Here is a 23,607-nt window from a genome sequence, read left to right as displayed (position 1 = left end):
GGTCAGTGGTCACCAACCAGTGGGCCGGGGACCACTGGTGGTCTGCGAGAAAATGTTGATGGTCTGCAGAGAAATGTCACCTCCAGAGCACCCCCCCAAAGCAATTAATCCAGGCTGCACGAGAACATAAGGCTGCGCCGCCGACATGGCCGGTAGGAACACAAAGCTTGCATCGCTTGCATTGCCAACAACATGAGGTAGTGAGGGGAGGGGGGGAAGGGCGGAGGGGGGAACTTGCCCCACTCACCTCACGTGCCTGGCCTGGTCACCAGGCTGCTTTTTTCCGCTTCTTTTCTTCTGCTTTTTGCTGCACGCAAGGAAAGCAGCAAAAGTCTTTTTTTCTCTCCCCCAAACTCCACCAGAAACGAGTCTTTGGGGCCCTGCAAGGCATCCTGCTCCAAGAGGCTGCACCAGCACGACAAGTCTCACAAAGACTCATATCTGGCAGAATTTGTGGGAGAGAAAAAAAGACTTCTGCTGCTTCTGCTGCTTTCCTTGCACGAAGCCAAAAGTCTCTCTCTCTTCCCCCTGCTGAGAATGGAGCTGGAGCTGGTATCCTGTGACCCCAAATAAAGAATGATTGATCGGTAGGAAAACGGGTGGGGAATTTTCCTGCAGACTTTTTTGGGGATTTTCCCAGGGTCTCTGGTCCGTGGGATTTAAAATTATGAGTTTGGTGATCCCTGAGATCCAAAAGGTTGGCGACCCCTGGTCTAGGTTACCTATTTTATAAATTTCTCTCCAAAGTTGCTATCTTTCTAAACTTTGAACAAGATAGCCTGGTTCTAGTTGCCTTCTCTGCAGCTCAGAAAATCCGTGTAACTTGTTTTTCATTATTGCTTCAAATATTCCAAAATAGCCAACATTTTTCTAACATTGTTTATTTTGGGTAAATTCGAAAGAATAAATTCTTTCAAAATTGTTTTTAGTCTATTAACTAAAATTGTTGTAACTCTCTTATAGTCATTATTCAGTAGTGATATCAACCTGTAGTTTCTTGTTAAAGTCAGATATTGTCCCTCTTTAAATATTATCAGATAACAGATAATCAGAGTTGGAAGGGACCTTATAGATCATCTAGTCCAACCCCCCACCCAAGCGGGAGACCCTACACCATTTCTGACAAATGGCAGTCCAATCTCTTCTTAAAGGTCTCAAGTGATGGCGCTCCCACAACTTCTGAGGGCAAATTCTGTTCCATTGGTTGATTGTTCTCACTATTAGTGCTATATCGGCTTCTTTCCAGCTGCTTTTCCCCTTGCTAAAATTCATAGCATTTTATAAAAGTTGTAAAAGTTAATCCTAAAAACATAATAAGAACCTGATGATCCCTCTGGTCCAAGCATCTTTCCAAGTTTAATTTTGTTATAGCTTTAAACATTTTCCTTACATAAGTCTGTTCATAATTATTTATGTTCCTCTGTAATTTTTGATAGATTTTGTTTCTTTAGATTTTCATTTATTTTCTTCAGAAAAGATGTCACTTTTTTATAATTTATGTGGAAACAAACTCTTTAGTGATTTCTGTACAAAGGTGCTTTTTCAAGATGTTTGGCTTTTCATCTAAGAAGCTTTTTCAGTTTAAGAAGCTTCTTGTATGAGGAGCGAAATGTCTTCAAGGAAAAACAAAGTCCATTTGCCTTTTGAAAAAGAACCTTAGGGGTAACCATGACTGAGAATCTCCACAGAACATTTATTTCTCTACAGTTTTCTTTGTTCCTGTAAAGAGAAAGTACCCAGTGCGACTATTCCTTTTTTTACTGGAAGAAGGAATTGAGAGTGTATGTATAGCTTTGTTGTTTGTGTGTTTCATGGGATGGCTGTTGAATCAATTTGTTTTTTAAATGGTTACCTTACTTTTTAAGATAAAAAAAAAAAAAAAAACTTATATATTTGAAAAAGATTAGTTTTAGTTGGAAGGTGGGAATGGCAGAGGATTTTTGCCTGTGTTTACATTTCTGTTTTTGGAATGGTCAATTTAAAATCAGGGTCATTTTTTTGAGGGGTAAAGACAGTAACTTCTCTAACTATAGAAGAACAAATATTATGTGAGATAAGCTGGATGCAAATGATTGTTTTGCTCTTCTGGTCTTTTTCTCCTGTCCTTTTTTTCTCTTGCCAGGTGAGCTTGCTTGTATATACAGTATATCGAAAATTTGCTTATATATATGTACACAATCAATGTTGAATATATATTTACTCAGACATACAATTACAAGCATCTCTTTGTAGCATGCAGTGTTGAAGCAACAAGTTTTGTTGGAATGTTAGAAGCATCTGTCTGTCTGTCTGTCTTGTGTCTGTAACTTTTAACTGTGTGAAGAGGTATACAAAAGGCAACAATTTTTGATCCAAGGTATGTTAAGTAATCTAGTTTATAGAATATGTCCAAAATCCTGAACCCATGTCTCCTGTGAAATTGGAATTTTGCAAATTATATAAAACATTTTATGACAGAAAAAAATTATCATTAAGAATTTTATGAAGTAATACAAAATGTCATAAAACATTTCCTGTGGTTGATTACTGATGTTTGACTGTACTTTACAGTTCAATATGGACTATTTTCAAGGCAGACTTTTTTCTGAATATTTCCCTGAATTTTTAAGAACTTTTCCAGTGAATGCTCCGAAATTGTTGAAAGCACTGAGGAATCTATTAAGAAGATGTCTCTAAAACAATGACACAAGGGATCCATAATCCTGGACAGATGGGCATACTTCCAAAAAAGCATTTTGTAACTACTCTCCACTATTCTTTGCACTGCATCTTATCTGCTTCTTTTTTCTTACAGCATCTGATAATTAAACACATTTTAAAATAAATTTGTTAATATTTTAAGGTGGGGCGTCAAACTTGCATGGCAGCATCACGTGACATATCGGGACTTTTTCCCCGTTTGCTAAACTGGGCAGGGCATGGCCAGCACATGACGCATCTGGCCCGTGGCCATGAGTTTGACAGCCCTGTTTTAAGGTTTCACAAAATTCTTTATTTTGACTACGAATGCTAGCATGACCATCTCTAAAGTGGAAAATACAGTTGAAGTCAGGTGGAGCCTAAGTCTGGATGGACATCAAATTGCCTGTAGGTTTGAAAAATAGAACAATAATAGGCTCTTTATAATGGAGCCATTTGTTAAAAGGTTATGTAATGTGGAAAAACATTCAGATTAGTCCTTTTCTCAGGTAACTTACATAGAGGTTTCCAGACAGAATAAAGGAAGCAGCATGTGTTTCCAAATTATATCAAATGTCTCATATGGTTTTATGTAAAATGCCCTACACCTGGGCAAGCTGTAGCAGTACTACCCAAGCGCTAAAAAGATGTGTGATATCTGGAAGTGGGTCTGAAGATGTTTTGTTTAAAAAGAAATTCTTCATTTTGTGTGTGCTGACCAGGACAATGGGGTGGCGGAAAAATATTGCATAGCGGAATTTCTGTTTTCTGATCTTGGAGCTGCAAAATGCTGGACAGGTGTTTGTGCAGCTTTCTGACTACGATATATACGAGCATAAATATGAATATATAAATACACTCCTTGTTGCCTATGTTTTTCTAAAATACTAGGATTCAAGTGTTGCTGCTTAGGGCAGGTAATCTCCCTGAGGCAGTTGCCTAGAGAATAGATCTTCCTAACCTATGTTAATGATAACTATTTTATAACCTGCTGCTTAAACTATGACACAGAAGCAGAAATGAAAGCAATGATCATTAATCAACTGCCCCATTTCTTGATTGTTTCTTGGGCTGCCCAAGACGAAATAATAGATTCCTAGTTGAAGGGAAAAAGTCAGGTTGCCTAAATGCTATCAACAGTTTTTACCTGTTAACAGGTAGTTCTTGGCTTATGACCAGAATGGAGCCCAAAATTTCTGTTGCTAAGCCAGACAGTTGTGAAATGAGTTGTGCTCCTTTTTTGGTCATTTTTGCCACCATTGTTAAATGAATCACTGCGGTTGTTTAAGTGAATCTGGCTTCTCCCATTGACTTTGCTTGTTGGAAGCCAGCTGGGAAGGTTACAAATGGAGATCACATGACCCTGGGACAGTACCGCCATCATAAATGCATGCCAGTTGTCAGGCGCCCCCATCATGTGACCATGGGGATATGGCAACAAGTGTGAAAACTGATTATAAGTCATTTTTTCCCCAGTGCTGTTGTAACTTCACATGTTCACTAAACAAGTGGTTGTAAATTGAGAACTTACTTACAGTAGCCTGGAATAACAGTATAATCATATTTTCAGGATAATTTGCAATAGGGCCAAAATTCCTTTGAGTAAAAGCTTGTTTTGTTGACTTGTTCCAAAAAGACTTGTTTCCTTCTTAGAAAATTTCATCCAAGATGGCTTTTATCTATTGAACATTAATCATACAAAATTTTATTTTGACTCATACCTTGATTTGGCTAATTTAATGTAGTCAACTCTAGTTACTGAATATTGGACTTTTAATCCTCAAGATCCTTTTTATTTAGAGTTTTATTTTATTTTCATTTTTTAAAAATACTGGACGGGCTCATAGAAGTTCTGGAATTTCACAAGCAAGGCGTCTCGCTTTGGGGAGAGAATTGACATTTGAACCCTTATACAAATTAGCTTAAAATAGTTGCATCAGTTAATTTCACTGTAGCACAAGAATGAGTGTCTGAAAGAAATTGGATAACTGTATTCACAATATATTGTATGCATGTCAATTTACATTCAGTTAATATTTATTCCCTGGATAAGTATGCAAATGATTGCAAACTCAGATTGCAAAATCATCATTATAGTGTAGGCTAAACTTCATGTATGAAATTTCAATGCTTAATTTGTTTGTTTGTAACCAGCCCTACTACAAGAATTTGGAAAAGTTTTCTGTATGCTGTAAAACCAGTTTTATGGTATTTTTAGTTAACTGATAATTTTTTTAAGGAATTTTGAAACATTTTGGTGCACCTTAAGTCATTCTGTTATGTCACAAACTCTGCAACATAGCAAGGGTAGGACATAGCTATGAGCCAGTGAGCTTTATACCTGAACACTGCCATATTGTCCTTCAGAATTTCAAGACTCCAGAATTTCCATCCCAAATTGGGAATGAATCTTCCCTAGCATCAAGCTCACTGGCCCTTGAGGATTAGCAAACTGGCAAATCTCATTTATTTAATAAAGACTTTTTCAATTGTAAAGGTGATCAGATGGTAAGAACAGTACCATGACTTTGCCCTTTAGCTTCAGAAATTGAATGAGCTGGTTTTATCTCAGAAACATGAAATGTATTACATTTTGCGCTTCCAGTTCTCGTGAATAAATATTTGATTCAAAGCAGGTTAGGATGCTTGAGAGGGTGAACTCCAGAAGAGTATACTGTACTTGTTGCTTCCACTTCTTGACAGTTGTCAATGATGTTCAGATTCATTTCTGTTTTTGTAAAGGCTTTTAAAGTACTTCAAACTTTTAGCTTTGAGTATCACAGAAGCTGCTTTTGTTTGCCTTGTATAAGTCCATTGTTAAGATCTTGGGGATTGATTTAATTCTGTTTTGGCTCATAGGCATACTTTTCTCCCATAGCTAGGTCCTCTAGAGCAGGGATTGCCAACCTTTTGGACCTCAGGGACCACCAAACTCATAATTTTAAATCCCGTGAACCACTAATATGAATTTTGACTGACAGTGGCTTGCTGATGTTGGTGGGAAAGTCAGTCCTATATTCCAGAACTGCAGTAGTTACAGGACTGGCCTGTGCACCGGCCTACCATGGATGAGCTGCTCCAAGATGACCAAAGTGGCAGGAGAAACCTGGAGCTTAGCCTCGGGGAGTCCTCTTGTGTGGAGGCCGAAGGGGTGGTGGTGTTGAGCCCAGAAAAGCTCGAGCTCTCGCCTGCACAAACAGCGACAAGGCAAACTATGGGGCTTCCAAGATGCTCAGCTCAACCCAACCCGGAGTTCCTGTCGATCCCGCAAAAGCCGGCAGCGAAGGTTGGATGCCCAGACCAAAAGAGCATCGAGGAAGACAGGCTCCTAATAACCAGGCAATACCCCCTCCCCTTCGGCCTCCACGCAAGAGGACTCCCCAAGGCTAAGCTCCAGGTTTCTCCCACCGCTTCCAAGCAGAGAAGAGTCCCTCCAGACCTCAAAGCCTCTCCCAGGAGCGTGTGCATGCTGGACTCTCCCCACGGGGTGAGGGCATTTCCCGAGGAGGCCCCTACCCACTCACCCATCCACCAGCAGCAAGCCCAGGTCAGAGGAAGAGGAAGGGGCTCTGGACACCTGGCCATTGCGCTGCATCCCACCCTGAGCAGAGCACCGAGAGGGACGAGAAAACTGACAATGCCAATGCCCCCACCGCTCCCGTCCCATTCCGGGCCTCTGAACTGGATAATGAGCGCAGACTTGCCCACTCGGCCACCTCCCACCACCACCACCCGGTACTTTTTCTGCCCCGGGCTGTCCCTACAGCCCGCAGCCATTGAGGAACTGCTTCAGCCCACCTGTGCTGCCAGCCCCCTCTTGCTGCAACAGCACCATTACCTTGTCCTGGCTGGCGAGGGCTGCACTGCTTTTTGCACGTTGCACCACCTGCAAATGTGCACATTTCAGGTGACAGCCCCTATGGCAGAGATTTCCAACCCCACCACGGGCTGGTCCCATATTCCAGAGTTGCAGTAATCACAAAACTGGCCCTTTGGTCATCCCAGAGCAGCTCATCCATGGCAGGTTGGTGCACAGGCCAGTCCACTACTGCAGCTCTGGAATATGGGACCGACTTTCCCACCAATGTCAGCAAGTCACCCCGGGGCAGATTTCCTTCCCCTGCTGTTGGTCTAACCTTCCAGTTCCAACTCGCGTGGCTGTACTCAAGGTAAGGTTTGTGCTTGGCCGAAGGGTGGGGGCCAGCGGGTGGGCAGGCCATGTGGGCGGCACAGTCTTGTGTTTCTGTGGGCCATGTGGGTGGCACAGCCTTGTGTTCCCGCGCAGCCTGGATTAATTGCTTTGGGGGGAACATTTCTCTGCAGACCACTAACATTCTCCGTGGAGCTGCTGCGAGCATTCAGACAGTGGGAGGTGCTCCAGTCTTCACTTCTAACAGGCTGAGCTATAATTGAGGAACGCTCCTCCTCCTCCACGTGACTCCTCCATGCGTTCCCCCAGTTTTAGCTCAGCCTTTGCAAGAACAGGCAGCTCTAACGATTTCTCCTTGGCTGATCCAGGTTTCTCTGCTTATAACTCAGGTTTGATCTTTCCCGTTTCCTCCTTGGTCCCTGCGCATTTGGCTTGTCTTAAATTGGTGAAAGGAGCGAATTTTTGCCCCTCAGGGGGGAGTTTTGGGGGTTTTAGAGCCTTTCGCTCCCCCCACCCCTCCACTCTGGTGCCTGCCTTTCCTTAAGCCGTTTTCTGCGCTTAAGCAGCGGCTTGTATTTGCGCGCTGAATAGCGTTCTGTTGTGCCTTCCCCCCACGAACGCATAGAGAGAGGGCGAGCTCTCTTCTCTTCGGCCCCTCGTTTTGGCTGCATTCCGGCAGTTTTTTTGTTGTTGTTGAGGGGCTTTCCTTCCTTCTCTGAGTATCGCGCTGGCTCCAGCGGCCATTTTGGGCGCGCCTCATGCCGGCCGCCTTTTTGCTAAGCTTACAGCTTGCTGCGACGATTCGAGGACTATAACAGGACCGGCAGGCCTGTTTGGATTTTTCATTTTGAAGGGGTATTGTGGCTCTGTGCCCTGTTGCCCCGCCATGCTATGTGTTGGTATTTTTCCGCAGCCTACTCAGAGGCGAAGGAGAGGCACCTACTTCCCATGTTGCTTGGGAGGCTGTCTCAGGAGGCCTAATTTTTGCCAAATTTTTGCCTAATTTTTCCTTTTCTGCTTTTTGTTGTTATTATCAGGCCTCAGCGTTCTTTCGGTCTATTGGCTTTTGGATATTCTTTTTTATTTACTCACAAGTAAAATAAAATAGTAATACATTTTTCTTTCTATTGGCATACTCTGCAGTTTTAGTTAGGCCTCACCTATTACGTTAATAAAATAAAAATAAAATAAAAACAAAGTGAAATAAAATGAAATAAAATAAAATAAAATAAACTTAAATTGGACAGATATATATTTTACGTTACAACCAAAAAACTTTTTTACCAAAAAGGGGGACGCGGCCCAACGATAGGATATCCGGCCCACATTATAGGCCGTACACCTAGGCGAGCCAACCGCCTCTTTATTTAATTTTGCTCGGTACCTGGTATTTTATCATGGCAGAAGTTAATCCCAGAGGTCCTTCTTTGAAGGCTATGTCAGAGACGCACCATTTGCGCAAAAGGGCCAAGGACTCATCCAACACTTCTCAAAGGAGAAAAGATAAAACGCCTCAAGGCGACCAAGGCCTTGGGGAGGAATTCTATAAACGTTCAAAGGGCGCTTAATCTGTAACCCAGTTCCTAATTGTCCCTCTGCTTCCACATAACCCACCCCGCTGCCAAAACTACTTTCTCCTCTCAGGCGCAGTTCACCTGCTCGAAGCCTCCAGGTTTCCCGGACACTGAGGCTACATTCACGACCGCTGCTGGCTGGTGACCAGAGAAACCATCCGCGGTCCTTATTCCAGGCAGTATTAGAAAATGGAGGCAGCTGACCATCCGCTGAGGGATCGCGGAGGGTGTCCAACAGATGACCAGACCACACCCTCAAGCGACGGCTCCTGATGCTGAATCAGTCCCTGGCAGATCCCTCCAATTCGGAACCTTCATGGTCAGGTACTTCCCCAAAGGGGAGATACCCTTTCCAGAAAGGGTGGAGGTAGTGGAGATGGGCCTCGTGCCCTTTAGAGAAGCGAAGGGATCGGATAAGGGGTCCTTACACTACTCTCAACCCCTGTCGGAGATGGAACCGATTGAGGGAGAAATGCCAGAGGATCAGGGTATCCCCCCTGACCAGCCCGCATTCATAGGTTATTTGAACCCCATTTGTTCCAGTCCTTGCTAATCAAGGCGAACAATATGTCGGGCTTGAGGTCCCAGTTACTTCCTAATGCCTCTCCAGCAGCCTCTGGAGTCCCAGAGGATCCTAATTTCAGCCGGTCGTGGAGACCGAGGTCAGTCTTGCTCCACTCTTTTTCCCCGGCTTAGTAGCAAACAGTTGGCCTCGTCAGCCCCACCACCCTTTGCTCCCTCAGTCAGGACAGAGATCTTTTAATCCCAATGCAGATCTCTCTTCCTTGCCACACACCCCAGAGGTGGATGACTCCATAGTAAGTCTAACATCGCCCTCTACTCCAACTGGCGCTCTGGAAGCCCTAGAGCCAGAGGACAAGTGGGTCCAGATGACGTTATGTCGGGCGCATCAGTCCGATGATTGGGCCGTTCGATCAGCACGGCCACACCCCTCTCACGCGATCCTCTGTTAGAGGGCTCCACCAGTTGAGGCTGTATGTCCCCTCTCTGTCTCCAGAGCACACCAGGACTTTTCGCTTACGGCCACAGCGGAATTTGTAGCCTACGCTACATTACATTCCGCGAAAAATTCCTCCTGGGCTATCTCCTCGCATGTTACAGCCCGGTGGCTGCTTTGTTTTAAACACTGACAGGCAGACATTAAGACTACAGCGGAATTGGCTTCTGCTTCTATTTCGGGAGGCAAAGTTTTTGGTCTGGCCCCAGAACCATTGTTCATGGAGAGCCTAAATAAAAGAAATCTCTCCTATTGACCTGACACAGACAGGAGCCCAGAGTGTCCCAACCCCTTCGAAGGGGACCCGTTCGTTTCCCTTTCAGGCTCCCTTCTTCCCTGGGTTTCAGAGAACTCCGCCCTTTTGGCCGGCCTTTTGGGACCGGTGCGACAAGGATGTCGGGAACAGGAGGGGGGTCAACTGCGGGAGTCCATCCCGGGGCGTAGGAAGTAGGTCGTCCCGGCGCCCTAGATAAGGCTTCCAGCCTCCTACCCCACTGGCGGGCAACTCACATAGTCTGCCGACCAATGGGGATCACCCACTTCTGATATTGGGCTTAGGGACAATGTTACACTTGGCCCCTCCCTTAAGTTGCAGCCCCCCTCTCCGGAGCATTTCAGGGTTCCCCCTCTTTCCAGAGGCCGCACCAAGCTTGTTCTCATAGAAACCATTATTAACACCTCACCAAAGTCGAAGCCATACAGCTCGTACCATCCTCGCACCGAGGAATAGGGTTCTGTTCCTCACTTTTTCCTATTTCCTAAACACTTCGGAGGCTGGAGGCCCACCCTAGCTTAAAGAGGCTTAATGTGGTCCATCATAGTCCAAGAGGTTTACTCTTCAGTCCCTTATGCAGGGCACTAGGAGGGGAGGCTGGCTCACCTCCTCTACCCTCTCGGAAGCGGGTTTTTTTCACATTTCCACTTATCCCTCTTTTTTTTTAAAATCTCTGAGACCTGGCTACTCTGGTCAATTTTCCAATGTGTGGCACTTTCCCTTGGTCTAGCCTCGACCTCGAGGTTCCTTACCAAGGTTCGGGAATTCCCATCAGTTCACCTCAGAGACTTTCCCTTCGCGGTCTCTATTATCTGGATGATATTCTCATCCTTTCTCGTACCAAAGCCCACACCGGAGGGGACACTGGATCCGTCCTCTCGGTTCTTCAGGCCCAGGATCTTCTTGTACAATGGGAGTAGAGTCAACTACCCTCCCTCCTCGAATAGTTTACTTAGAGGCAGCGATTGACTTAGTTGAAGGGACGAACTTCCTTTCCCCTGAAGGATTTCTAATTATTCAGAATTCGATCAGGGGCATCAGGCGAACAAGAAAGACGCCATCACTGGTCCTATCAAGATTACGGGGCAATTTGGTCTCATGCATATTCATTGTTTACCTGGGCCCGGCCCCATTCCAGATCCATACGGTGGTTCCTGCTACCTTATCACTGCTCCGGAAGGAGCAATTCGAGAACCATGGCGAAGGTTCCCTCAAAGGTTCTCGCATCGTTTCTTTGGCGTATCAGACCTGCGATCAACAGAGGAGTCTCTTCAGGAGCCCCCAGGGGTTACCCTCATGACAGGCGCCGGCTTACCCGGAGAGGGGGCCCATATCCACTCGCTCTCAGCTCAGGGCACCCGGTCAGCAACCGAGCAAGGTGCAGTATAAACTGGCGGAGGCTTCACGCAGTATACCCGGCCCTACGCACTTTCCTTAGTTATGCGGGCGCCGTGTACTGGTCCTGGCAGACGACATTACGTCCAGGACACATATCGACCGATCAGGGAGGCAGACGTGACATCCGTCTCATAAGGAGGCCGAGCGTCTCTGTCGCTGGGCGGGGACCAACCTATTGTCCGTCAGGGCAGGTCGCATCCCGGGAGTCTCAACGTTCGGCCAGACGAGTGGAGCAGGGCCACCTTAGACTTGACAGGATGGCGCCTTCATCCCTCCCTGTTCAAATTAATCATGCAGGGGAGGCCTCAGCGATATTAGGCCGCCCCCTAGTGGGCCTATTCGCGTCTCTGCCCAACGCCCAGGTACTGAGATTCCTCTCCAGGTACCCCCCAAGGGGCGGAGAACCACAACGCCCTACGTTGGCCCTGGCCCCCGAGCTCCTGACGCAATTTCCCCACTACTGCTAATCCCCAAGGTGATTCAGAAGTTGATGCTCGAGAGGGCGGAAGTTCTCCTGGTGGCCCCATATTGGCCCAGGAGACCGTGGCTTACAAATCTCCGCAATCTGTCAGTGGCCCCCTGTGGAGGATTCTCCCAGACAGGATCTCTCTGTTCTAAGGACCTCTTCAGCATCCAGATCCACAGTGGCTTCAGTTAGCCATCTGGAGGTTGAGCGGGAAAGGCTAAAAAATGAGGGCTTGTCGGTCCAGGTCATCGATACCATCCTGGCAGCAAGGCGGCCTTCGACTACCCGCATTTATGACGCAACCTGGAACATCTTTTGTAAGTGGTGCCATAAGTCATCCGTTGATCCGCTCTCGCCTTCAATTGCGCAAATCCTGGCCTTACTACAGGCCGGACTAGATAGGGGCCTCTCCCCCAACACTCTGAGAAGGCAGGTCGCAGCCCTGTCCACGGTGATCGCTGGCAGCTTTTCTGACTCACTTTCCCACCACCTTCGCATAAGGTCTTTCCTTAGAGGGGCTTCTAATCTGCACCCTCCGGTGATCCACAGATGTCCTACCTGGGATCTTAATAGAGTTCTTATGGCATTAACTAAACCTCCCTTCGAGCCTCTCAGGGAGGCGCCACTTCAGTTTCTCACATTCAAAGTGGTGTTCCTTGTGGCGATAACATCGGCAAGAAGGATATCTGAAATAGCAGCTCTATCCGTGAGAAAGGACTTATATGTCTTCCACATTGATCGGGTGGTTCTGAGACCAGATCCCGCCTTTATGCCAAAAATCAACTCGGCCTTTCACAGATCCCAGGAATTGATTCTGCCTAATTTTTGCCCCAAGCCTTCCCGAGAGAGGGAAAGGCAGTGGCACACTCTCGATGTGCGAAGGGCTCTTCGTATCTACATCTATCGTACACAGTCAATCAGAAAATCGGAATCTTTATTCTTGTCTTTTCAGCCAAAGACGCTGGACTGCAAGGTTTCCCCGTCTACTGTTGGCCACTGGATTAGGGCTACTATATCCAAGGCCTATTTAGCACAAGCTCTACCTGTCCCTAGTGGGATTACTGCTCACTCTAGAAGGAGTGCAGCCACCTCAGCAGCCGGGGCTACTCAGGCGTCGATTCAGGATATCTGTCGAGCAGCTACCTGGGCGTCTCCATCTCCCTTTATACGTCACTATAAAATCGATGTTTACGCCTCAGCTGAGGCTTCCTTTGGCAGGCGAGTCCTTCAACAGGTGGCAAAGATCCAGAGGTGATTCTGGACCAGACGGAGTCCCTCCCGTAGGACAGGCCATGCTTTGGTATGTCCCACTGTCTGGATGCTCGCAGCAGCTCCACGGAGAATGGGCGTTGGTACCTACCTGATACGCCCGTTCTCGTCGAGCTGCGTAGAGCATCCAGCCCCACTCTAATTGGTCCGTCTGGTGGGGAGTCCTGTTTCGGCCAATGATGTATATAGTTCACAGTTGAGACTTGTATTATAGTTGACATGAGAGGATAGTTGTTGTCTTCTCGTCTTCGTAAAACTGGGGGAACGCATGGAGGAGTCACGTGGAGGAGGAGGAGCGTTCCTCAATTATAGCTCAGCCTGTTAGAAGTGAAGACTGGAGCACCTCCCACTGTCTGGATGCTCTACGCAGCTCGACGAGAACGGGCGTATCAGGTAGGTACCAACGCCCATTTTATTGCGGCCCACCAGTGGTCCACAGTCCACCAGTAGGCAACCACTGCTCTGGAGCTCAGAAATATGTCAAAGCCATTTCTCGCACTGCTGTTTCCTCTTACAAAAATCCATCTTGCATTTTCACCACTGTGTTTCTTTTTTTTTGTTGCTTATTGGCATAGTATATTTCATATTTTGTACTCATTACTCTTTGGAGAGGACTTTCATACTGTGGAATAATTTTGTATTTTAAAAATACTTTGGTAATTTTAGAAAACCAGATTCTGTTGAGATCTTTTGTGTTTCAATGCAAAATCAGTGTCTGGCTTATTCATTTAATTATGTTAGATTTATATCACTCCTTTCTTTGTGAATTCCAGGCAGTATATCTAGCTTTACTTTAGCCACAAAGCCAGAATAAATTAAGCTTTCTTTTCTGCTTCTCCAGACTATGTGGTACCCTCCATTTTTATTGCACTTCAAGTTTTATAATCCACAGTTAAAATGACCAATAATTACAGAGTCTATGAAGTGTAATCTAAAACACTTGGAGAGCGTAAAGTGGTTTGCCCCTGTTGTACTTCTTTGGTGTTGAGACCTCTTGAAGAACAGTAATTCAAATTAAGTATCTGTGTAAAGGAAGCACAAGAAGCAAGCTACTTGTTGTATCTCTGATTAATGAGGCCCTGTCTTAGTGTCAGCTCCTCCTATTAAAGCAATTGAACAAGTAGTTGAACTAGGTTTTTAGGCTAAGGGTTATTCATAATTTTTCGTTGCCTTGCCAGGAGCTGCACTGACAAGAGAAAAAAAGTAGTGAGTGTGAACAAAATAAAATATTAAATTTAAATTCAATTAGATTTCAATCAAAATCATTTAACATGTTTATTTAATTATTTTCTTGCTTAAGTAGATTTTAGTTGCAACTCTGGGAGAAATTATGTGAATTGTACCCAAAACTGTAGACTCCATATGTTATCCAAACATGTATATTGCAGTGCTTAATCAACTTTAGCTGATCTCAAAAAGTTAAGCAGGTTCAAACTTGGATAGTACTAGAGTGGGAGCCCACCAGACATTGTATGCATTCCAAGTGTAAAAGAAAGCTAACTCTACTCCTGAATTTATGATAGTTTACTTTTCATCTTAACCTGTCACTTTTTAATTTTTATTACTGGCGCAGAAAAGCATGCTTTTGCAAAAGAGCTTAAATTTGCCAGAGCCACTGCTGTCTTCATAAAGCTGTTTGTATTATTGAGTAGATTGAACAAGTTGCTGATGAAAGAGTTCTTGTAGATTTGCAGAAAGCTTAAATGGATGAAGCAATGTCTCTGAGATATTCAGAAACCGCAATATTTCTAAGAGGAAGTTGATATTGGCACATGAAGCACTTTTTTTTAACATGCCACAACTTCTCCTTTCAAGGATTTTATAAGCATTGTTCACACCTTAGTAAACTATAGGAGAGATTGAAGTTGTGGTGGCATGCAGGTGTCCATCCATCCATCCATCCATCCATCCATCCGTTCTGACCAAGGCTTCCTGAGACCACAATTAGGAACACGCTTAATCAAAATAACTCTTGTTTTATTTCAATGCTGGAAATTATGTTCATTCCCAGCCCATAATGAGTCCCAAACAGTCCCTCAAGATAAGCATCCACCTTTATCTCCTTTGAATTGCTGCCAACAATTAAAGTGCCAAATTAACTGAAAAAACAACAACCACCGAAGTACAAAGTCCACACAGAGCTTCATGCTTTAATCCAAACAGAGTGAACGACTTTGCTTCCTGCAAAGGTTTCTCTACCTTTGCACCTCCTTTATACCTTAGGGGAGGGGCAATCACCCCCAAGCCTTACTCCCGAGTCACCCCTTTTGTCTCAGCTGCTCTTGCGTTCTAGCAGCTTTGCGTACATGCACACTCGGAATAGGCTCCCCTTGTTCCTCCACCTCTCTGCTGCCAGACTCCGGAAGCTCCGGAGTCAGCACACCACTCCCAGATGGTCCTGCCCCATCTCTGCATTGGACACAGGATCCTTGTCTGAGTCCTCTCCAGACTCCTGGACTGGTCCCATTCTTCCTCACTGCTTCTGATTCCACTGCTGTCTGCACAGGCTGCCGACGAATCACAACACCATCCATCCATCTAAGTGCATTCAGAATCTTTGAAAAAAGTGTTGAGCCACCTGAAGCCCTTTTTTTTGTGCTTGAATGTTTCCCCCTTACCAATATTTCATTGAAATTTGTTTCTAGCTTTATGTTAGTTCTACTACTAGAATCAGAATTCTAGCAGTATGTAGTATAACGCTATGGTGTGTGCATCTTTGCGTTTAGCTTTTTACTCATTTGTCCCCAAAATTAGTAGCCCTGTTTTTGAAGTATCAAAAGTTTTCAGCGTTTTCGTAGAATCGTTTTCCAGTTAGCTTTTGGATGACCTGATGAGTTGAACTTTGCCCATCATGTCCATTTTGGATATGGGCTTGTTTCTTCTTTCCATCCAGAAAGTAAGAACTGCAGGGTGTGGTCACCAGCTTACTTAGGTTGAAGGATAATATGACAAGGGGAAGTTGATGCCAGTCATCTTCCCTCCCACTGTGTTTATCCTCTTTGCAGGCAAATGAGGCTAGACTTCCTTACACCACTTAATTAACCAGGCACTTCTGATCAATTCCTTTGGCACCATCTGTTCATTAAAGGATGCCGAGAAGAAGGTGAAGAAAATGGTACATGATTATGTAATAATGAATGTCTTTGAAGAAATGATGCTTAATTTGTCATTTGTCAAAACTTTTGCTCACGCGCGTGCACACACACACACAGTGGTGCTTAAAAATTTGTGAACCTTTTTGAAATTTCAATATTTTTGCATAAGTATGACGTAAAATGTGATTTGTTCTCTACACAAGTCCTTAAAGCAAGATAAAGAGAATTTTAAAAAAATGAGTCCAAAACTTTACACCTATCAATTTGTTTAATTGAGAAAAATGTGTGGCAAAGTACATGAACTTTTTACCCTCACTGTATTTGTAGGTGGGCTTGTGTGTTTGTGTGTGTCTCTCTCTGTCTATGTAACACCCATCAGCAATGTGAACTAAACCAAATGTTTATCAGAGAATGAGCTTACTATCAGAGCGACTGGGACTCATTTGTTAATAGCTTTTACAAATAATCTTATTAAGGATTCAGCCAAGTGTGGTAAAATGCTTGAAAAGTGCATTGATGCATGCATACAGATGTATTGTAACAAAGATACAATCTACAGGTAGTTCTCGACTTACAATAGTTCTTTTAGTGACCATTCAAAGTTACAACAGCACTGAACAAAGTGACTCATGACCATTTTTTGGAAGCATCCTCATGATCATGTAGTCAAAATTCAGCTGTTTGGCAGCTGGTTCGTACTTAATGACCGCTGTTGTATTCTAAGATCATGTGATCCCCTTTTGCAACCTAGGTTACCAACTGATCAACTGCAGTGATTCACTTAACAACTCTGGCAAGAAAGGTCATAAAATGGGGCAAAACTCACTTAACAAATGCCTTATTTAACAACATAAATTTTGGGCTCAGTTGTCATAAGTCGAGGATTAACTGTATAATAAAGAACTGCAGCAGGTGATTTCTTCACAGTAAAGTACCTTAACCCTTGATCATTTCAGCAGAGGGGGTCATAGTCAGTCCAAGCTCCATTATCCTTTTATGATAGAGGATTTTTGAAAACTATTGGTCCCATATTTTTAAGTATTTACATACAGTACATAATGAACAATGCAAGTCCATGAGTGGTGCCTTTTTGTTGGATAAATAGACACCCAACTAAAAATATTAATCATGTTGTGATTAATATTAATCAACTTGTGCAAGGGTTTTCAAACTTGGCAAGTTTAAGACTTGTGGATTTCAACTCCCAGAATTCCTGAGCTAACATGACTGGAGGAGGAATTCTGGGAGTTGAAGTCCACAAGTCTTAAAGCTGTCAAGTTTGAAGACCCCTGATCTTGTGTATATCCTGTATATCCAATGACTGATGAAAGGCAGAACTGGAAGATCTATGAAATCTTGTAGACTTTGAAGACAAATCATTTCTTTCATTTAAAGAGGACAATAATTCTGGAGGCTATTTGAGTATACTTTGGCCAATTGTGCTTGGTTGCAGTTCATTCTGTAGATTTGGGCTTTATTTTGACAGAATTAAGGAAACATTGAAAAATCCTCTTAAGATACTTCTTACATACCTGGTCTTGGATCTTGTTTGTGAAATTTTGATCAGGCTACTGACCAAAAGGCTATTATGTGTATAGGAGCTGGAGAAGTGATAGAATGCACACAATATTTGCAAAAAAATACCTCCCCCTTACCTTTCAAAACTGGGGTTGACAAGTTGGAGCTGTAAGTTAAAGCTAGTTCCTAAACTTGTTCAGAAACAGCCTTTGTATCCAGGAAAAAGTAAACAGCCCTTTCTACGGGCCTCCCATTTATTACTGACTCTCATTATTAGTTAATAGTTTTATTAGCCCTTGAGTACCTCTTTTAAACCATTTTAAGCAATTACGGTCAAGTGCTATGCTGTTGTTTGCTCATTTTGATTTTAAATATTGTTTTGCATAGAGCTGAATTTGTGTTTGTTTTTTCTGTGAGAAAATGAATGGGACTATAAACGTGAGAGTACATTTTGGTAGCATAGATAAATTATTTAACTCGATACAAGAAATATATTTAGACCTTTAAATACTGGGATGAACTAGCATCATATGGATCTTGGGTGATGTTTTACTGAATGCGCTACTTTACATAACAAAGTGTACTGGCTTTTTGATATCAAAGTTAGGTCAAAATCTACTTGATTTTAAGCTGACAAAAGTTTAATAGAAAAACATCAGTCTTCTCATTTCTGTCACCCTGTGGTGGTAGGAAGAATGACATCAGTTTTATTTAGCAATATTTAATTCAGACTAGTTTACAGCCACTGATTTCTAGTAGAAATTAATCATTTTCATTTTAAAAACAAATATTTGTTCATTTAATATTTGTCTATTAATAAACGCTGTTGAATTTTCTTCAATGTATTCTAAGTAACTACAGTGTTAATTTTAAGATTCGTTTTTCTATCTTTTCAGGTCTCTGGATGGCAGACTCTGAAAAGAAATGCTGTTTTAAGAGGTATGCTTAGAGCAAGATAATACTTTTCCTCAGTATGTGAAGAGCATTTTTTTCTGATTGAATTCTACAACTTGCTTTAAATACATATACAATTATTTAAAATGTGTTCTGAATTTTTTTTTTAAACTAGGTGTTCTGAAAAAACCTTGACACCTTTTTGAGATCTAGTTAGAACTTAGAGTGTTTTTTCTTTAGGGAATATTTATTTTTGGTATATACAAGAATCATTGCTGCAGTTTCACCAATACGGCTACAATACTTCTAACGTGAACATCCTGTTTTTTCCAGGCCAGGTTTAAGCTGTTTTTATATTGGCTTCAAGTGTTACAGTATGAAACTGTATTGAAACTAAAAAGGAATCATTTCACTGTTTTAATCATAATATTTGAGGTCTGAAAGTGTTTCAGTTGAACTACTAAAACCTATTTAAATGTAAATCACAGAAGAATATTTGAATTTTCCCATATCACTTATCCTGCTAATAGGAATTAGGGAATTCCTGTTAGTGGCAAGTGCTCTTTCATGCTACTGATTTTGACATGTCACACAAAGTTTAACAAGCAAGCTTTTTAGTAGTTACATTAGTCATTGGAGGAACAGTATTCAAAATAATGTACTTGTTAAGAAATACTAGATAAATCTATGGGGAAATTGGAACACTTAATAAATCTATTGAAAAATTGCTTCATTTCCCATGCAGATCATGTGAAAAGTTCAGCTGCATTCAGTGTCGACACAAGGAGCCTTCTGCAGAAACTGTTGAAAAGGAAGTTCGTCCAAGCTACTAGTCACACAAAGTGATTCATAAAGCAATGGGATATACAGTCAACTCTGTGGGTGGGCATTCAGCTTGTAGAACCTTTCAAAATATAGTGCATGTTCTTTCCTGTAGCTATAATTTGGGAATTAGTGAACCCACAGACGATCTACCAGCTTGGGATTGGTCACTAATATTTTAGAAGTAGTATTTTGGTAACTGCATTTACACAAATGTGCAAGCCACAGATGTGTAAAATAATTGCTACTGTCTCATTTTCATGTAAAATATCCATCTTTACACAGCTGGTGAAAAATGGAAAAGAAGCGGAGACTTTACCATGATTTAGAAATAAAAGAAGGAAGTTACTAGAATTTTACCCAGAACTATGCAAATCAATAAAATGTTTATTTATTTATTTTTATTTATTTATTTGATTTGCCAATTGTTTACAAGATAATAAGTATAAGCTGTATACATAGTTGTGAATACATGAAATGGGTACATATAAGAAAAATAAAAGAATAAGAGAAACAATAGGACAGGGACGGTAGGCACGTTGGTGCGCTTAGGCACGCCCCTACAGACCTCTTAGGAAGGGGGTGAGGTCAATAGTAGACAGTCTAAGGTTAAAGTTTTTGGGGTTTGGGGAAGAGACTACAGAGTCGGGTAGAGTATTCCAGACGTTGACCACTCTGTTGCTGAAGTCGCATTTCCTGCAAATCAAGTTTGGTCCGGTTTACTTTGAGTTTGTATATATTGTGTGCTCTTGTGTTGTTATGGTTGAAGCTGAAGTATTCATTGACAGGTAGGACATTGCAATGTATGATTTTATATACCATGCTTAAGTCAGACCGAAGACGGCGTAATTCAAGGTTTTCTAGTTCTAGAATTTCAAGTCTGGTGGCAGAACAGCTTTACATCATCAGCGAAAAGATGTTGTAGGGGTGTGTGTTGTGTGTGTGTGTGTACACACACACACACACACACACATATACACACATACATATATGTTGTGACTGGAAGGTTTGAGCCTGCTGTGAGTTTTGAGTCTGATGTATCAGAAGACACAGGTTTGAGTGATGAGGAAGGTTTGGCATTGGAATTGGAGCCTGCTCTAATGAGAGATGCAGACGTGAGCCAGGAGGACGAGGGAGTGTCGGAAACACCATCCTCTCCAGAACCTTCCACTTCAGTCATGCCTCAGGTGTCAGCAGCTGATCCACAGGACATACCAGAGTCCTTGAGTGATGACGAATGTTGGGTTGATGCAAGGACTAGACGCAGGTTGAGACGTCAAGCACAATTTGAAAAGAAACGTCAAGTCAGAGACTAATTAGAGAGACTGACACACCCCTTCAAGGAATATAAGGAGGCATGCTAGTTAACGGTCCTTGTCCGGATCAAACTTCGTTAATTACTGCGCAGCTTTGAAGAAGCCTCTGTTCCTGTTCCTGATTTATCTTGCGGCTCGTTATCTCGGCTTGAAGACAGTTTCTGGGAAAGCTGCCAACGACGATTACAGAGACAAGTTAACTCTGTGGTTTCTGGTATTATTTGTTCGTGTTTATTTCTTTGGGACATTTGGACTCTCACTTGTGGCTACAAGTGAGACAGAACACATATACATATATATCCCTCTTCACCCAAGTACCCATCAAAGAAGCTTGACAGCCATCCAAAACAAATACAACCCTCCCAAACACATCCTAGATCTGACCAACCACTGCCTAACCAACACATACTTCATCCACAATGGACAAAGATACAAACAGATAGAAGGAGCACCCATGGGATCACCCCTCTCACCTGTCATTGCTAACCTATACATGGAACACTTTGAAACCAAATCTCTAGACAAATCTGAACACAAACACAAACTCTGGCTTAAATATGTAGATGACATTTTTGTAATTTGGCCACATGGGAAAGAAAAACTGGACAACTTCCTCACACATCTTAACAACCTACACTCCAAAATACAATTCACCATGGAAACAAAAACCAACAACCAACTTCCCTTCCTGGATGTCCTAATCTACAAAAAACCCAATGGCGCTCCCTAGGACACACCATCTATCGGAAAAACACACACACCAACCGCTACCTAAATGCACAATCCCATCACCACCCTGTACAGATCAACTCCGTAGCCAAGACCCTCATCTCCAGAACCAAATGCCTAGCTGACAAAGACCACCTGAAAACAGAACTACACACCCTCACTAATGTATTAATTTCCAACGGATTCCAAAGAAACACAATTACCAACCTAATCCAAAGAGAGATACCCCCAAAAAACCAAGACACAGAACAAGACAACGGTATCTCACTCCTCCCCTACATCAAAGGCACCACAGACAAAATCAGCAAAATTCTCCACAAACACTCCACAGGACAGCCTTCGGCACTGACCAAAAAATAGCCAACATCCTAAGAAACCCCAAAGACAAGATCCATGCTAGAAAACCGAGGAGTTTATGAAATACCATGCAACAATTGCCCAGCCACATACATTGGACAAACCAACAGGAGAATAAATGCATGCATCGCAGAACACAAAAACGCAGTCAGAAGAGAAGAAAATACTTCCTCCCTCTTCCAGCACCTTAAAGCCACAGGACATGAAATTAATTTCGAAGGAACCAAATTAATATCCAACACTGAACACTCCAGCAAGAGAATAATCAGGGAAGCTATCGAAATAGAGAAACACCCCCATAACATGAATAAACGGGACGATACCTCCCGCCTATCAGACATCTGGAAACTAGCCCTCACCAACAAACCAGTCCCAGCCACGAAAACCAACACCAGAACCAAAACAACATGGGACACCACCGCCAATCCCCTTCATCAGACCCAGGCCCAAACCCATCCTATAAACGAAAGACAACCACCATCCAGAAACCAGACCACGGCTGCTTCGCCAGCTGTCACACACCCCGACCCCAAAACCAAACAAGCTGACACACACCAAGAACACAGACCTAGACCCCAAACTCGAAGCCAGACCAAAATCCAGATTGCTACATCACAGTCACCCACTCAGGATATCACATCAGAAAACTCAGGAAATTACACCACAAGAACTCAAGAAGTTGCAACACAGCAAATGACCCAGGAAATCACAGCACAAGACCAAGGATACCACAGCAATAAAACTCACAAGGTCATCACACAACCCATTACCCAAGCCGTTATAACACAGGAGGCTAATGGAAAAGAGATCAAAACACAAACGACCCAGGAGATTACAACTCAGGACCCAGGATACCACAACAAAAGAACTCGCAAGCCCATCACACAACCCATTACCCAAGCCATTAAAACACAGGAGGCTAATGGAAAAAAGATCACTACAAAACAAACGACCCAGGAGATTACAGCACAAGATCCAGGATATCTCCACAACAAAACTCACAAGGCCATCACACAGCCCATTATACCAACATCAACTCCATCAACCAATCAAGAGGCAGCAGCACAGCCAACCAGCCCAGTACACCAGCCCCCCCTCCAGTATTTATAGAGAGACGGCAGCTCCGATCACACACTGCTTGCACTGGCATGAAGCTGAAAGCACCAGCCTGAAGGTGGCGAGTGGGACCTCGCCGAAATGTCGCCAAGATACTCTTAATCTTACATGAGAAAAGACCCGAACACACCTAGACCTACATACCTGTACCCGTAGGAAAATCTACGAAAACAAATCAGTAGGTAGACTTGTTCATTAAAGATGGCTTCTTCTTTGTCCCAGTCTTGTTTTGCAAAGTCTTTTCTGTTGTTTCTCAGTTCCAAATCCACACATTCCTAAGAATTGAAAACGAAGCCAAAAGAACCCTTCCTTCTTTTGCATCTTCCATTTTCAATTCATCCAGAAGTGGTGCCATTGTATAAATTTTTAAACAACCACCTGATTGATTTTAGTCATTCAAATATAATAACCAAAAATCCAAAGATCACCAAATAATCCAAATACACGCAAGCTGTTTCTTTTTTGCTCTTTTTTTTTCACTTTCTCTTCCTGGGGTTACTATTTAGTTGCAAAGTTTCAGTTAAAATGTATCTTTTAGAAGTCTTGTTGAAGTTTTACTGTAGATTCTTTTTAATTCCAGGCAGTCTCCTCCCTCTTCCAGATCCTGCCCTTATTCTTTTTCTCTCCCTTCCTGCTTATGAAAAAGAAAGTTTTTAATGTCCAGAAATCTTTATTATCCCTTTGGCATTTTGTTTTATTTTCAGCTTAATTGCCTATTGATGTCAAAGCGGATTTTTCTGATTTCTCATTTAAGTCTCTTAGTTGTCAGTATAGGGAAGGAGAGAGAAGGAAAAAAAAAGCCAAACCTTTCCCTTTTCCCTTTCCTTCGCTGCTTCCGACTCTTCTTTGGGAGCGATGTTATTTTTTGTAAGTTTAAATTCCAGGGTACCTTGGTTGTTGCTTTTACAATTTAACCCGGTCAGCCAAAACTT

The 23,607-nt window shown here is 43.0% G+C and overlaps 1 protein-coding gene across 3 annotated transcripts in view; it reads left to right on the top strand.

Annotated features, from left to right (window-relative positions):
• Positions 1-23,607, top strand: part of PCGF3 (polycomb group ring finger 3) — a 66,802-nt gene that overhangs the window by 22,574 nt on the left and 20,621 nt on the right. For 2 of the 3 annotated variants that reach the window (XM_087957435.1, XM_087957436.1), the window contains exon 2: positions 18,338-18,380. The gene's annotated coding sequence lies outside the window, so the exon portion shown is untranslated. Of the gene's footprint in view, positions 1-15,919; positions 15,944-18,337; positions 18,381-23,607 lie in introns of those variants that run through there. The other variant, XM_087957437.1, reaches the window with a different exon arrangement.

Source organism: Notechis scutatus, chromosome 2, assembly GCF_049901735.1.
Source record: "Notechis scutatus isolate UNSWTSFEM ecotype Mainland chromosome 2, rNotScu1.2, whole genome shotgun sequence".
NCBI classification, from domain to species: domain Eukaryota; kingdom Metazoa; phylum Chordata; class Lepidosauria; order Squamata; family Elapidae; genus Notechis; species Notechis scutatus.
The sequence above is the reverse complement of the archived record's forward strand: the minus strand, read 5'-3'. Positions and strand labels throughout refer to the sequence as shown.